Raw genomic sequence first — 11,255 nt, 5'->3', positions numbered from 1 at the left:
TATCATAGAAGGTTCTGGATGGTTATGTTCTCATTTCATTTGGTTAAGTTTCTAAAAAATTTCTCTCTGATTTCATCATTAGCCCCACTGTTCATTCAAAAGTGTATTGATGGGTTGGGAGTTTATCCCAGTGGTAGAGCACTAACCTAGAGTATATATGCCAAGTTCTACATTCAATTCCCAGCACCAAACATAAAAAAGTGAATTGTCCAATCTCAGTGTTTGCATATTTCCTGAGGTCAGTCTTGCCATTGGTTTCTAATATTTCATTTCACTGTGTTCTGATATGGTTATAGGAATTCTTTCCCTTTTTTGGGGGGGGGGTATTTATTAGGACTTGCTTTTTTGCCTTATAATGTGGTCAGTTTTAGAGATGGTGCCAGGTGACACTGTAAAGAATGTATATTCTCTGTCTATTGGGTGTAATGGTCTGTGTGTATCTGTTGAATCAGGTGATCTATGTGTAATTTAACTCTCAGCTGATTTTTATTTTATGTGTATGGGTGTTTGTCTGCAGGTGTGTTTGTATATTATTTGTGTGCCTGGTACCTGCTGAGTCCAGGAAAGGGCACTGGATCCCTTGGAGCTGGAGTTACAGATGATAGCGAACTGTCCTGTGGGTGCTGGGAATGGAACCCAGGTCCTCTGGAAGAGTCATCAGTGCTCCTAACTGCTGAGCCATCTCTCCAGCCCTTCCACTATTTTTTTTTTTAAATTTAGAAGACCTATCTAGATATGAGGAGTATTGAAGTTTTCCACTATTATTGTGTCAGGACATTTTTTTGGTATCTTTTTGTGTTGTATTTTTTAAATGTTTATTTATTTATTATGTATACAATATTCTGTGTGTATGCCTGCAGGCCAGAAGAGGGCACCAGACCCTATTATAGATGGTTGTGAGTAACCATGTGGTTGCTGGGACTTGAACTCAGGACCTTTGGAAGAGCAGGCAGTGCTCTCAACCTCTGAGCCATCTCTCCAGCCCTTGTGTTGTATTTTTTATAAAGTCAAAGACCCCAAGATTTACTGCATAGATATTTACAATAGTTATAGTTTTGTGGGGGGGGTTGTTTGTTTGCTTTGTTGTTGCTTTTTGTTTGTTTGCTTTCGAGACAGGGTTTCTCTCAGTTTTGAAGACTGTCCTGCAGTTCGTTCTACAGACCAGGCTAGTCTCAAACTCACAGAGATCCGCCTGTCTCTGCCTCCCAAGTGCTGGGATTAAAGGCGTGCGCCACCAGCGCCAAGCTAGTTATGTCATCTTAATGAGTGTTTCTTTGATTAATAGGTAGTGGCCCTTGTCTTAGCTGCTTGTCCTGTTATATGATAAAACACTTTTGAAAAAAGATTTATTACTGTAGTGTTCTGCCCGCATGTATGCCTACCTGCCACAAGAGGGCACCAGATCTCATTACCGACGGCTGTGCTGCAATGCGTAGTTGTGGGAAATTGAATTCAAGACGTCTGGTCTTCAATGCTCTTAACTTCTGAGCTATCTCTCCAGTCCCAGTAAAACACCCTTACTTAAGGGAGAAAAAGGGCTTGTTTTGGCTCCTGGTTCATGGGCGTAGTTCATTATGATTTGGAAGTCCTGGTGGCAGCAACTTGAGGCAGTTCTTTAGTTGAGGTTCCTTTTTCCCAAGTGTAATGATTGTATGTAATGATTGTTCTGTCTCTTTAAGAGACAAGCCATGCCCATTCCCCCACCCCCCTATCCGCGGAGGCAGGCTGATCTTTAGCTTCCAGCCTGAGTTCTCCCCAACCTCCCCACCTCTCTTTCAGAGAGGCAGTTTCCGTCTCTCCCTTCTTTCCTCTCTCTCACTCCCACCATCTCTCCCTCTCTGCTCTTCTCCCCTTCTCTCTTTCCTTCCATAACCACTAAATAAATATCCAACCTCACTCTGCAACTCCTCTTGATGTGCCTATCCATCTGACTCTTGCAACACGACTCGCCTCCGGGGACCAGGCACCTTCTGAGACCTGCTGCTTGGTCTCTCGTGTACGGTCCCTGCCTGGGATTGGCTGCTCTAGGGACCTGCTGCCCGCTGCCTGCCACCGCTTGGGGACCTGCAGCGTTTCTGCTGCCTGCTGCCTCCAGGGATCCTGCAGCATTTTTAATAATCCATTACAGCAAGCATCTCTAGTTTGTGTCAAGTTGACAAAAATGAACCAGCACACTAGACCCATTGCCGATTTGACACAGGAAACTGTCACAATTAAACAATAATTTTTCCTTCATTGCTTATCCCCCAAGCTCTCATGTTAATATTACAACATAAAATACATTCCAACTTTAAAGTTACCAGTCTTTGAACTTTTCAACACTTTGAAAGTCCAAGGTCTCTTTAGAAATCCAAAGTCTCAAGCTGGGTGGGTGTGGTGGCACACGTTTCAAGGGGATCTCTGAGTTCAAGGCCAGCCTGGTCTATGTAGTGAGTTCCAGGAGAGTCAGGGCTACACAGGGAAACCCTGTCTTGAAAAACAAAAGCAAAAACAAAAACAAAAACAAAAAATCCAAAGTCTCTTACCTGTGGATTCCTGCAAAATACAAGTTATATACCTTCTTATTTTAGCAAGGACGAACGAGAGCACAATTACAATTAGATCAAAACAAAAACCATGCACATTGCTCAGTGTCCACCAGTTTGGACTCTGTTGTTTGATGTTTTACTCTTTTGACATTTTGAGGGGGCCCACCACCAAGCTCCCAAATAAACCACACACGGAAGCCTATTCTTAGTTATAAAAGCCTGGTCTTGCTGGAGAGATGGCTCAGAGGTTAAGAGCACTGGCTGCTCTTCCAGAGGTCCTGAGTTCAATTCCCAGCAACCACATGCTCACAACCATCTGCAATGAGATCTGGCGCCCTCCTCTGGCGTGTGGGCATACACAGAGGCAGAATGTCGTATACATAATAAATAAATAAACATTTAAAAAAAAAAAAGCCTGGTCTTAACATGGCTTGTTAGCCATCTTTTTTTAAACTAAGTTATCCCAACTACCTTTTGCCTCTGGGCTTTTACCTTCTGACTTTTTTATGTCTTATTTTCCTTCTGGCTGCATGGGTTGCTGGGTGACTGCGTGGCTGACTCCTGATGTCCTTCTCTCCTTGTTCTCTTGCTCCCCCTCTTCCTCATTTCTCCTATTTATTCTCTCTGCCTGCCAGCCCCACCTATCCTTGCTTCTGCCTTGCTTTTGGTCATTCAGCTCTTTATTAGACCAATCAGGTGTTTTAGACAGGCAGAGAACCACAGCTTCACAGAGTTAAACAAATGCAGCATAAACAAAAGTCACACACCTGAAAACAATTTTCCCCGACAGGACTCACCCGGTCTTCCAGGCTCCAAAGGCTTGGGCAGTCACCAGCTCTGCCATCCACATCACAGACAGTTGTCTGGCAGGCTCTGGCTGGGTATTCTGCGCACCTGCCACTGTCCTTGGTGGTCATTTCATGGTCCTGTCATCTCCAATATGATGAGGTCTCCACCCAAACTCTTCAGGGACGCTGATCTTGCTACATGGTTCTCAGCATCAATTTATCTCATGGCCCCTTTGATCCTGGGGCTTCCACTGCCACTGAGGCTGCATTTTCACCAAGGGCCTCTGTCTTAGTCTGGGTTAGTGCTGCTGTGGTGAAGACGTGACCAGAAGCAAGCTGGGGAAGAAAGGGTTTATTACACTCACTCTTCCTATCACAGTTCATCACTGAAGGCCATCAGGGCAGGAACCTGGAAGCAGGAGCTGCTGCAGAGGCCATGGAGGAGAGCTGCTTACTGTGCTTGCTCTTCATGGCTTAATCATCTGCTTATTTTATAGAACCCAGGAGCACCAGTCCAGAGTGATCCCACCACAATGGGCCCTCACACATCAATCACTAATTAAGGAAATGCCCTACAGGCTTGCCTGCAGCCTGATTTTATGGAGACATTTTTTTTAAAAGATTTACTTATTTATTATGTTACAACAGTCTGCCTCCATGTATGCCTGCATGCTAGAAGAGGGCGCCAGATCTCATTACAGATGGTTGTGAGCCACCATGTGGTTGCTGGGAATTGAACTCAGGACCTCTGGAAGAACAGTCAGTGCTCTTAACCACTGAGCCATCTCTCCAGCCCTGGAAGCGTTTTCTCAATGGAAGTTCCCTCTGTTTGGATGACTAGCTTGTGTCAAGTGGACATTAAAACTAGCTGGGACAGCTGCCCGGCCTCTATGCAGGGACTCCAACCCTGACATACGATGGCAATCCTCAGCTGTGCTCTGTGACTGCTTCAAAACCAGGACTGTGTGGAAGACTTTTATACACTGTTAAGTTCGTCTACCCACTCCCACTCCAGATGTAACCTCGGGTCCCCTGGACCACAGACTCTCTGCGCCGATCCTTAGGACACACTTCCCAGAAGACTTTGCCTCAGTGATGCTGATCTTTCATTAATCAGAGTTTGTTCTTTAGCCCCAGCTGACCAGAAACCACCGACAACTTTTAAAATATTTTATTTATCAAAGTCAGTCTAGTCCACATAGAAAATTCCAGGGCACCAGGGGCTATATAATAGGGAGACCCTGTCTCAAAGCCCCCAATTTTTTATTTAAAATTTTTTTCTGTACAGTGTATTTTGATCATGCTCTTTCTCCTCCCCCCCAACTCCTCCCAGACCCCTCCCCCACTCACCAACTTGGTGAACTCACACATGCTCTCTCTCTCTCTCTCTCTCTCTCTCTCTCTCTCTCTCTCTCAAAAGAAAAAAGTCAGGGAAAACCAACAAAAAACAAAACAAACAAAAATCAAAACAGATAAACTCAAAAGAAAAAATAAAATTAAAAAGACAAAAAAATACCCAAGCAAACAAAGCACACACAAACCATGGAGTATGATTTGAGCCTGTGCTGGAGCATGGTTGATAAACCCTGAGCCACTCCTCCGGAGGAAGCCAATTCTCCCTTCCCAGCAGATGTCAATTGCAAATACTTTCTAGGTTAGGGATGGAGCATTGGGTTCTCTGCCCTGTCTCAGTGCTGGGATTTTGTCTGGCCTGAACCCAGGTCTTGTGAGTGCAGCCACAGTCTCTGGGAGTTCAGACATGCGTCGGTCCTGTTGTGTCCAGAAGACACGGTTTCCTTGAAATCATCCACCGCCTCTGGCTCATAAATTCTTTCCACCCCCTCTTCTGCACAGATCCCTGAGCCTTAAGGAGAAGGGTTTGCTAAAGATAGCCCGTTTAGGACTGAGGGCTCAAGAGTCTCTGTTTCCTGCACACTGTCCAGTAGTGGGTCTCTTTGTCAACTGCCATCTATGAAGGAAGAAGCTTCTCTGACGGGGGCTGAGTGTTGTTCTGCTCTATGGATCACAATTTCCAGAGGCCATCGGTCACTCTCTGTAACCGGATGGAAATGACCAAATGCTGAGGAGAAGACACTTATGCCATTGAACAGTCATCAAGCTGGTGCCCAGCTGAGAGCCTCACCACTACTGACTGGCGTTCACGGTGCTGGAAGGTACTTTGTGTGCGACACAGGATTCATTCTGTCACCATGTCTCTCAGCAGAGCAATGGTAGGAGGCTTTTCCCTTGGCCTGTAATCCATCTAGTCTCCAGGTCGTGGACACCCTATCGATGTCAGGCATAGGTTTCGTCTCATGGAACGGGCCTCAGATCCAATCAAAAAGGGACCCATCGGTGACTCCCACAACATCATCTATTGTAAGCAGGTCTCTGTTGCAGCAGAAGGTTATGGAGCTGGGTGAAATTGACGATGATTTTTCTCTTCTCAAGCACACAAAGTACCTGCCAGTGCCATGAAGGCCAGTCAGTAGGGGAAGCTCCCGGCTAAGCACCGGCTGCATCTCTCTGTTCAGTGACGTAAGTTGTGTCTTCAGCAACAGATCTTTCCCACCAGATTCTGGGGAGTGACCAATAGCCTTTGGCAATAGGTTGCAATGCTTGGGGTAGTCAGTGGGACCCCTCTAGCCAATGGCTCAATAATGCGCAAGCCATTCCTGGCACTGAAGTTTTTACTTGGTGGCATAAGGTGTCTAGTTGGGGCCTTGTCTTTCCCACTATACAGAGGCTCCATTTAAATTCTTTTCACACATGCTCATATTTTAGGGCACTTGTACAGCAGCAGGCTTCTGTATGGCTCCTCAAAAGGCCGTGAGTGTTAGCAAGTCCCTCCTCATACTCCCTCCTGTTCTCCCATTCCCTTCCTCATTCAGTCCTCCTCCTCTCCCCTTTGTCCCTCCACAACTCTATACTCTACCTCCTCTTCCTTGGAAACACCTTCTATGCCCATGGCATAGGAAGTTCTATGGCTTCAGTGATTTCCTGAGGGCTCAGAGGTACTGGAAGTTTTATGAGTGCCACCATATTGACATGCTGTGTGGTTGCCACGGTCTTCATGACTTGGTGACCAAGTCAAGTAGTCAGTCGCTTCAGTAACTACCATCTTGGTAACACCATTATCAAAGATGGTGGTCAATGCAACAAGGTTGCACAAGGTTGCTTTCTGCCGGTGGGCTCAGGTCCATGATAAAAACTGGCCCATTCCCTCTAAGATTATCAGTTTCCATGTGTAGGCAGAGACTGATTGTTCATTCCCAGCTGCCCAGAGTTGAAATAACCACACAGAAACTGTATTAATTGAATCACTGCTTGGCCAATCACTTACGTGTATTCCTAGCTCTTACATCTAGAATTAACCCATTTCTATTAAACTGTGTATCGCCCTGTGGCTGTGGCTTGCTGGCAAGGTTTCGGCATGACTGTCTGGTGGCAGCTGCATGGCTTCTCGTGACTCCACCTTCTCTCTCCCAGCATTCAGTTTAGTTTTCGTTGCCTAGCTCTACTCTGTCCTATCACAGGCCGGGGTAGTTTCTTTATTCATTGACCAATAAAAGCAACACATAGACAGAAGGACTTCCCACACCACCCACAGGATCTACACATCTCTCAGATTAAATGAGGACAGTTAACCCTCTTCTCTAAACAAACAGTAAAGTTAGGTTAGCATCAAATAGCAGGAGAAAGCATCCTGAAGTATCTGGGCCCAAAATAGCAAAGTAAAGAAACAGAGGAAGGAATTCTATGATCTTAACTCAAGGAATGGAAGTCCACATGTCTAACCACCAATAATAACTAGGCACCAAGTGCTGTCATCTGTATTTCGTTTGGATCCCCGCTTGACTTCTAGGCACAGATGTCAAAAGAAACTAAGCGTGAAGCAGTAGGAATGGGGAAGTGTATTCAGTGTCCATGGCTGGTACTATTGCTCTAGGAATAGATGGAGAAACTAGGAAGGTTGGAAAAATAAATTTAGCCTCATTGGGTACCACCTAAGTGTGGTGTGGGCTGAAAGCAGACAGAGCTGTGACCTTCCAAGTTGTCAGAAATTCAAGATCCCTAGAAACCAATTTGTTGGAAAAAAAAGAAAGAAACCAATTTGTTAAGAATAGTTAATTCAGCTGGGTGGGGGTGATGTATGCCTTTAATCCCAGCACTCAGGAGGCAGAGGCAGGCGGATCTCTGTGAGTTCGAGGCCAGCCTGGTCTACAGAGTAAGTTCCAGGACAGTCAGATCTATCCAGAAAAACAGTTAATTTTGATTTAAAGCCTTGGTAGCTTTGTGTGGCACTTTTACCTAGTTAGAAAAGCAACTGTCTGGCACCTGCCATTTTGGCCTTTGAACATGCCCATGCCAACCAAGCCCCTGTCTGTTTCCCTTCTTTCCCCTAAATCTGATCTGAAGTCTCCCCAGTGAGAAATTCTAGGGTAGTCTGAGTGATGCTTTGGGGTTCCTAATATTGGAGCCCTCTTTAGAGAGGGTTCCCCATTAGGGACAGGGTTGAGAGTGGTATATTGCCAGGATTTAGGAGTCCATTCTGCAGGCCTTGATTAATTCAGGATGGTCCCTGATTCTTTTCCTCTCATTCCTTCAGAAGTCCTTTGAACTCACGGCAAGAGGGCAAGAGACATAGCAGGGTGAGAGGCCAAGCCTTTTGGAAAAGAAGGTTGGGGAGGCAAAAAATGCAAGTTCCCCTTCTCTTTCAGTTCTGTATCAATTCCCCTGAAAGAGCGCGTGTCTCACTAATAGAGACAAGTAAGGAACAGTATCATGTGATGCTGTCTTTGACCCAAGGGTCTGGAAGGAACTTTCCTATTTTTGGTGAGGGCAGAAGGTTTACTGTTTTTCCCATCCTGAACAGAAAGGGGAGTAAGGAATACAAGCCGGAGAGTTCAGCCACGCTGCTCACGGCTCGGGGCGCCCCTGTTCCCAGAAGCTAAGAGAGATGCTTGAGTGATCACAACTGTTCTCATGGCTTGGCTGGGCACATAATGAGTCTAATGAGCGTGTGTGCATGCATGCGTGTGTGTGTGTGTGTGTGTGTGTGTGTGTGTGTGTGTGTCTGTATGGGGTGGGGGTGGGGTAAAATCTTGGCTGAACCCTCACGATAACTGTCTATGGGAGCAGGAACAGGGTTGTTTTCTCTACCGATTCAAGAAGTCAAAGGCAGGGAAAGTTTGAAAGGGAAACTAAGTCAAGTCTGTTCAAAGAAGGCAACTTTCTTAGTAACTCCATCGGCTTTCATAAGGAGAAAGGAGCAGCTGTGGATCTCAGCAGCTGATGGGGAAGAAGATGCAGATGAGAAGGGAAAAGATGGCATTGGTGTTAAGCCAGCATGGAGGGCAGCCACGCGTCTGACCAACATCTACATGGCAGGGAGAAAGGCTTTGGAGAAAGAGCAAGGAATCCTAAAAAGCACCAGAAAATGCTTAGGTACGTACTGGCCACTCCCGTGAGAAACAGACAAAAGAAGTAAAAAGAAGAAGTTCCAACTTTCTGAGTCCAGGCGGGTGGAACCACGTGGAGGCTCACAGGGACTTGTCTTTGTTTTGTTTTTAAAAAATGTGTGTCATTCCTCCCCAAATTTGCAAACTAACAAAAACTAACTCCCTCCCTGCCCCAAATCCCCAAAATCTGCTGGGTGTGGTGGCATATCTCTTTAATCCCTAGCACTCTGGAGGAGGCTGAAACAGGTAGATCTCTGAATTTGGGGCCAACCTGGTATAAATTGGGAGCTCTAAGCCTGCCAAGGTCACATGAGACCTTGTTTCAAATAAAGAGACACACAAACAGAATTCATTCTTTAAATTTCAGTTTATCTATTAAAATAAACAAACCTGTAGTTCTCACCCATCCCACGCAGCTCAAGTCACTCATCCCACGCAGCTCACAGCCCTCACCCCTGCCACGCAGCTCACAGCCCTCACCCCTGCCACGCAGCTCAGAGCTATCAACTTGTAACTCCGGAGTTGACACCCTCTGACCACCATGGGCACCTGCACACACATGGTGCATATAAATTCATTCAAGCACATGCATATCCACACACATAAACATAATAAATCTTAAAAAATACTGAAGTTGTGGCTGGCAATGTCACTCAGTGGCAGACCACGTACCTCACGTGCCCGAGGCCTTGCCCTGGAAACCCAGCACTAGAAAACAAAGAGAAGGAAAAAGGCCGCTGGTTGTAGGCGTAGCCATGACATGATTGTCCCAGCAGATGAATGAGACTTAAGCTGTTCTATTATTAAATAAAACTCAGGAGTCAGATATTGGGGTAAAAACCTGTTAGCGCCAAAGAGCAACAGAGGAACGATCAGCTGACCCTGCTTCTCCACACTTCCAGATGGAAAAGGCCGGAGAATCTTTCTAAGCCCCTCCCTATCCTTCGTGTGCCTCTCTGCCTGATCTGGATTCATGCTATAGTTAATTCCGGCCAGCTGAATGTTGACTCCCCCCCCCCCCCCCGTGAGTCACGGTTTAACTTTGTTGGCAGTCTCGGGAGTGCCAGAGTACAGTCAAAATATCCCATGGGCACAAGAACGATTTGAACGATTTGAACAGTTAGGGTTAACTTTGGAAACAGCGCACACCTTAGAATAGACAAGACTTCCCACTCATAATTTCTTTTTCGTTCCACATGATTTGTTTTCAGAATCATATTTAATTATTTGGCTTGAAATTTTAAGTGGACTTACTAAAACACAAGGATCTTTGTAAAGAGCTGAAATCAGCATTGGAGAACATATAGAGAAGTTCCACTTTTAATATCAGAAAGCTGCAGTTGTGATGAAGGCTATTCTAGTCTCATTCTGATGCTGTGACAAACACATGACCAGAACCGACTTGGGGGTGGGTGCTTACACTTCCAGGTCACAGTTGATCACTGAGGGGAGCCAACGCGGGAGCTGGCGCAGAAAGCATGGAGGAATGCTGCTTACTGACTTGCTCCCGGTCTTATGCTCAGCTGGCTTTCTTACGCAGCTTATGCCCACCTGCCTAGGGGTTGAGCCACCCACAGTGGACTGGGCCCTCACACATGAATCATGAAACAAGACAATCTGTCACAGATATGGCCGCAGGCCAGTCTGATTGGGGGCAGTTCTTCAGTTTCTTCTTTTAAATTGGGTCAAGCGGACAGTCAAACTTAGAGCCAAGCTGTCAGTTACGTAACATAAAGGGAAAGGAATGTACACAAGGGAGGAAAAGGATCAACATTTGAAGGAGACTATCAGGATTTCAGAATGAATCAAAGGAATGTTTGCGTCTACAAAGAAAATTTGATTCCTCCCGTATGTGTCCCCGTCACTTCTGGAATTGTGAAATGGTTTTTGAGAATTTGTACCAAATGCCTGGCAAAGATGGTTCAGAGAGTAAGCGCACTAGCTACGCAGCCTGAATTCAGTCCCTGGGGCCCACAGGGTGAAAGAAGAGAACCAACTCCCACAAGGTAGCCTTCGACCTCCACATGAATGCTTTGGCATGCCTGTGCACACAACACACACACACACACACACACACACACACACACACACACACGAGTGTAAAAACTTAAACGAATGTCTATCAAAGTATTTATGCAGCTATTTCATGTAAAAGAAACTTTGAAAATTTTAGATTAGTAGAAAGAAGTAAAGGCGATGAGTAGGCCACACTGTCCACTTAACATGGGTGTGTCACGTGAGTAAGTGATACTGGTCATTTAATGACGCCATTGACAAAGTCGCAAAAGTGAGGTTTATGAAGGCTGCAGTGGTAGAGGTTCCTACTGTGAAGGGGTCACAGGAGTAGCCTCCCCTAAAATCTATGTGGGTGTTTAGAAAGCATTCATCTTTACTTTTCCCTTTGGAACTGAATCTTTGAGTTTTGTTTATTTTTGCTTTTGTCTTTTTTGAGACAGGGTTTCCCTATGTAACAGTCC

The sequence above is a fragment of the Arvicola amphibius genome, chromosome 6, assembly GCF_903992535.2.
Source record: "Arvicola amphibius chromosome 6, mArvAmp1.2, whole genome shotgun sequence".
NCBI classification, from domain to species: Eukaryota; Metazoa; Chordata; class Mammalia; order Rodentia; family Cricetidae; genus Arvicola; species Arvicola amphibius.
Note: the sequence above shows the minus strand (reverse complement) of the source record.